Source organism: Myodes glareolus, chromosome 5, assembly GCF_982192425.1.
Source record: "Myodes glareolus chromosome 5, mMyoGla1.1, whole genome shotgun sequence".
NCBI lineage: Eukaryota > Metazoa > Chordata > Mammalia > Rodentia > Cricetidae > Myodes > Myodes glareolus.
In genome coordinates, this window is record NC_142030.1 from 117,796,515 (window position 1) to 117,803,060 (window position 6,546).

Here is a 6,546-nt window from a genome sequence, read left to right on the forward strand (position 1 = left end):
TGAACCTGCTAGGAATCCTGACAGGCCCGTTAGCCCTGAGAAAACTGAAACTGCTTGGAGTGGGGGCTCTACCCACTGCTGGCAGGGCAGGTCGACTGCATCTCTGCCAAGAGAGAGGTGGAACATCTGCAAGGGAAAGATGAACTTCCCAAGCACCCCCCCACCCTGCTTGGTGGCTGACCAACTTCAATACTGGCCTTTTTAAGCCTCTGATCTTTATAACTGGAAATTTTATAACCCTTCTTTCTCTCAGGACCCCTAGGCCCTGACTACACTTATAAAATCTGTTCTAATTATTTACCAACCCACTTGGGACGATTAATAACAGCTTTTGCAGATACTCCTCACCACAGTGAAAAAACAGCACATTTTCCTTGAATCTTGGAAAAATGCCCCAGGAGCTGATGGAAGGCCAAACCAGTTGCCAAATGAGATAGAGGATGCCTTCCCTTTGACCTGGCCCAATTTGGACTCCAATACTCCAGCTGGTAGGGAGCAACTTTGCCTCTATCATCAAATTCTGTTAGCAGGTCTAAAAGGGGTTGGCAGATACCCCACTGTAAGAGTCCGCACTTTCCAGTGGATACCCACACCTCCATTCAGGCGTGCGCTTTCCCAAACTCGGGCCCACGAGAATGGACGACTGTCCTGAGGGTTAAAAGAGACACACACAAAAGAGACCTTTGCTCATTTACCAGAGTAAATGGCAACTTTATTAAACTCAAGTCAGGTATTTATACCAGTGGGCAACCGCGATCAAAAAGGGCAAAGCCTCCTCCCAACAAAAGCAGGAAGGAGAATAAAGGCCCCAGTAAAGGAAAACTCCTCCCACCCAGAGGGGGCTGGGGAAACTGGCCTCTGTGGGAGTTTTTCCCCAGGCAGGTGGTCGAGGGTACAAGGCAATGTCAGACAGGTAAGATGGGCCTTGGCGCCTGAGCTTCTTTGAGGCAGGTTGAGAAATTACCATTTTAAAGTAAAATAGATCCCTCAGGCTAATGTACCAGGCTGTAGCAGAACCAAGGACAGAACTAGCAGGAAGCTTAGCTGGTTAACGTAAACATTATTTGCATCCAGTATTTTGGCCTCAAGGATCAGGGAGGACAGGGTCCCACACTCCACCAATTTGGCCAAGGTAAGAACAATAGTACAGGGGTCTGAAGAAACACCTGCAGGATTTTTAGAAAGGCTATTGGAGGGGTACAGGATGTACACCCCTTTTTGTCCCATGGCAGTAGATTGCTAGGCTGATATAATAATGCCTTTTATAAGCCAGTCAGCACCTGACATTTGTAGCAAGTTGCAGAGGATGAAGGGACTGCAGGGTTACTTCCTCCAAGATTTTGTAAAGGAGGCAGAAAGAATTTTTAACAAAAGAGAGACACCAGAGGAAAAAAAAAAGAATGTGCAAGGAGCAGAAGGAAAGAGAGGACAAGTGAGATAAAAAGTGTAGTTGCGAGTTAAGCAAGATCTTGGCCACAGCAGTATGCAGTGTAGAGCAACCAAAGAAGCACCAGGACAAGGACAAGGGAGACAAAAGGTGGCCATGAGTAGACAGAGATCAGTTTGCCTATTGCAAAGAGGGAGGCACATTGGATTAAGGACTGCATAAAACATCCAGTCGAAACCAAGAAAAAGCCGGTTCCTGTCCCAACCCTGGAAGATAGCGATTAGGACTGTCAGGGCTCAGAGCCCTCTCCCCTGAGCCCCAGGTAACCCTTCTGGTTGGGGGGCACCCTACCATTCTTTAGGTAGACACTGGAGCCCAGCAAATGGACCTCTGAGCTCATAAACTTCTTGGGTTCAGGGGGCTACCAGGGAAAAGATATACTGATGGACCACAGAAAGAAAAGTTAATTTGGACACTGACCATGTGACTCACTCTTTCCTCCTGCTGCCAAAATGCCCCTACCCACTGCTGGGCAGTGATCTCCTGTCCAAAGTTGGGGCACAAATTAACTTCTCAGAAAATGGAACCTCAGTCACTGACAACACTGGCTGTAAGATTAGAGGATGAACATAGGCTGTTTGAACTGCCTCCTCCCTCCCCCCACACCCCCTTGGGAGCTGCCCTTTGAGAACGAATGGTTCTGTGATTTCCCCCAGGCCTGGAAATAAACCGCAGGTATGGGGCTGGCAAACATTCTACCTCACCTGATAATAGAATTAAAACCATCGGCCATGTCAATTTCAAAAAAAACAGTACCCTATGAGCCACGAGGCCCAAGAAGGAATTAGGCCCCACATTCATAGACTATTAAGATTAGGCATCTTAAAAGCCTGCCATTTGCCTTGGAACACTGTAGGGCCCTGTCTTCCCTGTTCCTCGAGGCCAAAGCACAGGATGCAAGAATTGTTTACGCTAACCAGCTTAGATTCCCCTGTTCATTCTGTCAGCCAGAGGGAATTAGTTCAAAGCCTTGTTTCTGCCTTTGCTATGATAATTGCACCTGCTAAGGAAGGTCCTCACAGTTGCCCTAAATCTCCTCCCATCTGTCTGTCAGGGTTCCCAGCTTGATACCCCCTACATGGAGGCTCCGGCTGCTGGCCGCCAAGCGGTCAACACTATGATCTCACTTCCAGATGGGAGGGGACTCTCGTCCTCTTCCCTCCAAGTATATAAGCCGACATGTGCTAAATAAAGTGAACATTTACCCTTTGGGCAAATGATCCGGTCTCTCTCTGTATTGTGTGTCTGTTTTCAACTCCTAGGATATTGATCCAGACTCACGGTCTGGTATGGGAAGAGCGCCCTGTACCGGAGAGTGAGGTTTCACAGATAAGCGCGGGACAGAACACCCCTCTCCTCCCAGTAAAAAAGCCAGGCACCAGGGACTACAGACCAGTCCAAGATCTAAGGGAAGTTAATCGCTGCACCCTGGACATTCATTCTACAAAGCTCAACCTTTATACACTCTTAAGCACCCTGCCTCCAACCCATGTATGGTACTCAGTACTTGATTTAAAAGATGCTTTTTACTGTCTGAGACTTAGCCCTCAGAGCCAGCCATCATTTGCCTTTGAATGGAAGGATCCCGATTCAGGTGTTTCTGGTCAGCTCAACTGGCCAGTTATTGCACCACCAACTCAGAGGTAATCATACTCGAATATGTAAATGACCTCCTGCTGTCCACAGAGTCTGAGCAGGAATACCTGAAAGGGACTTGAGCCCTACTCACAAGATTAGGTGTACTAGGCTACAGGGCACAAATCTGCAAGTAGCCTATATGGGGTACCTTTTGGAGGGTTGACAGAGATGGCTAACAGACAGTCAGAAACAGGCCATGACACAAATTCCCCCTCCCAAAGAGGCACGAGAAATCCGAGAGTTTCTGGGAACTGCTGATTCCTGTACGTTCTGGATACCGGGTTTCGCAGAACCGGCGGCCCCTCTGTATCACCTTACCAAAGCCAATGTCTTTCTCCTGGGGATAGGACCAACAGGCTTTTGATAAAATAAAAAGGACCCTCCTTTCGGCCCATATTTTGAGTATCCCTCATGTCACCAAACCTTTGACCTTATGAGTAGATGACAACAAAGGGGTAGCAAAAGGGATGCTGACTCAGAAACTGGGACCCTGGAGTAGGCCAGTGGCCTACATCTCCAAAAATATTGACAACGTGGTAACAGGATGCCCCCTTTGCCTCCACATGGTAGATGCAGTAGCTACCCTGGTCAAAGATGCAGATAAATTGACCCTGGTCCAACCACTGACTATAATAGCACCCCATGCCTTAGAGACTTTAATTCACCAACCCCCTGATAGATGGTTCTCAAATGCCCACATAACCTACTACCATTCTCTATTACTCAACCCCAAAGTTATCACTTTAGGGAATGTGACATTGCTGAACCCTTCCACTTTTCTCCCCAATTCAGAACCCACCATTTGGGTACCTCATGAATGCCACCAGATATTGGATGAATACCACAGTACCAGGGGAGATTTGACTGATTGCAGGCTTCCTGATGCAGGTTATACCTGGCTCATATATGACAGCAGCTTCCTCAAAGAAGGTGAGAGAAAGGTGGGAGCAGCCGTGGTGGACTGACAGAATACCATATGGTCAAGGGCATTGCCCTCAGGAACCTCTGCTCAAAAGGCAGAATTAAAAGCCCTTATGAAGGCCTTAGAGCTATCAAAAGGACAAAAAGTAAACATCTATACAGACAGCCATTATGCATTTGCAATGGCCCATGTTCATGGGTAAATTTATAGAAGGAGGGGACTGCTAACTTCTGCTGGATAAGAGAATAAAAATAAGACTGAAACCCTGGCACTATTAAGGGCCCTCTTCCTACCCAAGAAGGTGAGCATTATTCATTTCCCAGGACATCAAAAGGGTGATGATCCTATTGCCAAGGGAATCCAGATGGCAGAACTCAGAAATATTACTCCTGACAGAGGTACCCACCTCCACAGAAGACTATTTCCAAAATTCAACCCAGGATCTAGAGACTATTCAGAAACTTAATGCAGACTTTGATGAACAAAAAGCTTGGAAATATCATGGCAAAACTGTGTTGCCCAAGAAAGATGCCTTGGAGCTGGTCACCCAAATGCATCAATGGACTCATTTAAGACACAAAAAGATTAAATCTCTTATGGAAAAGACAGAATTTTATATTCCAGGTCTTAACTCCCTCATACAGCAGGTCATGTCAGCTTGTGTCCCCTGTGCCAAGGTAAACACAGGGCATCAAAATGCCCCAGAGTGCATAAGAATGAGGGGAGACTGACCTGGTACTCATTGGGAAGTAGACTTCACCAAAATAAAACCAGGAAAATATGGTAATAAATATCTTCTAGTTTTTATTGACACCTTCTCTGGTTGGACAGAAGCTTTTCCCACCAAACAAGAAACAGCTCAAATAGTGATAAAAAAGATACTATAAGATAGTTTTCCTCTGTTTGGACTGCCTGAGGTAATCAGGTCCAACAATGGCCAAGCCTGTGTATCCCAGGAAAGTCAGGGTGTGGCAAAGACATTGGGAATTAATTGGAAATTACATTGTGCATACAGACCCCAGAGTTCAGGACAGGTAGAAAGCATGAATAGAACCATAAAAGAGACTCGGACCAAATTAGCCTTGGAAACTTGCACAAGAGACTGGATACAGCTCCTTTCCTTAGCCCTGTTCTGGGTGCAGAACACCCTGTCTCAGCTTGGACTTACATGCTATGAGAGCTTATATGAGGGACCTCCCCCATTGACCTCTTTTAGGGCCCCTCCTGACCCCACTATTCACAAACCAAATTTGCAGGAATGGCTGAAAGCACTTCAGATCATCCAAGCCCAGGTGTGGAAACCCCTGGCTGCTGCCTACCAGCCCAGGCACTGGAAATCTTGCACCCATTCCAGATTGGGGATTCTGTGTACATTTGGAGACACCAATTCCAGAACCTTGAACCCCGCTGGAAGGGACCCTACGCCATACTTCTTATGACACTTACTGCCCTAGTGGATGGCATTGCAGCCTGGATCCACGCATTTCATGTCAATCTGGCACCTCCACAGGACAACCTAGAACCTTCCAAATGTAAGCTTCAGTGTACCCAAAATCCTCTAAAACTGGGATTAGTCAAGGAGGCCTGATTCTACTAGGCTTGCTGATTTTTGTCCTGATATTTCTGCCCACATATAGTACTAAAAACCCCCATACACCTCGGGACTTAACCTGGATCCTGACTAACATGGAGACTGGACAAGCCTTAAGGCTAGCCACTGGAGTTCATCCCCTGGACACTTGGTTCCCCCAATTAACTTTTGGCCTGTGTGTTTTAGCAGGAGACTCTTAAGAGAATACTGAACAAACTCCCAGGAACTCTTATCCTGCATGGAGACATTCTGAATGAATGGTATATTTGTCCAGTGGGTAAGCCAACTTGATGGTTCGGGGGGCCTGAAATATTTTATTGTGCAGTCTGGGGATGTGAAACCAGTGTCTGTGTCTCCTGGTTGAGGGTTAGCAGAAAGGACTTAGTCTCTTTCATTCATACCAAACCAGGAGTGTCTAAAATCACAATCATCACCTTCACCGAAGAGGAAAAAAGAGCTAACAGGTTAACAGGTAATGCTTGGGAGTTATGGTTTTATGATCCAGAAAGGGAAGAAATAGGGATTCTGTTCACCTTGCAAGTTGTTGTAACACCTCCCATGACCATCGCACTAGGGCCCAACCCAGTATTACCTGACCAGAACCAGCTAGCGCCGGCCAAGTTAGCCTGCTTACCAGGGACCTAGGCCTCTCTCCAAGTCCTAAGAATCCTTCAGCCACCTCTGCTTCACTGCTGGCGCTCTGTAATATAGGCCAGTAACTGTTTAATCTGATATTGGGAGCCCTTTCCTCGCTGAATAATACTACCCCAGCATGACACAATCTTGTTGGCTATGCTTATCAGCAGGACCCCCATATTATGAAGGGATTGTAACATCGGGGGGTTTTAACAATACAACTAGCCAGGGTGGCTGTGCTTGGGGAACAAGTCATAAGTTAACTCTTACAGTGGTTACAGGTGCAGGGACATGCTTGGGAAACACACCAGT

At 46.8% G+C, this 6,546-nt stretch overlaps 1 pseudogene; it reads left to right on the forward strand.

The window, feature by feature from the left end:
- The first annotated feature begins 1,798 nt into the window (after positions 1–1,798).
- LOC148122181 (uncharacterized) lies at positions 1,799–3,094 on the forward strand (annotated as a pseudogene).
- Positions 3,095–6,546: the final 3,452 nt, after the last annotated feature.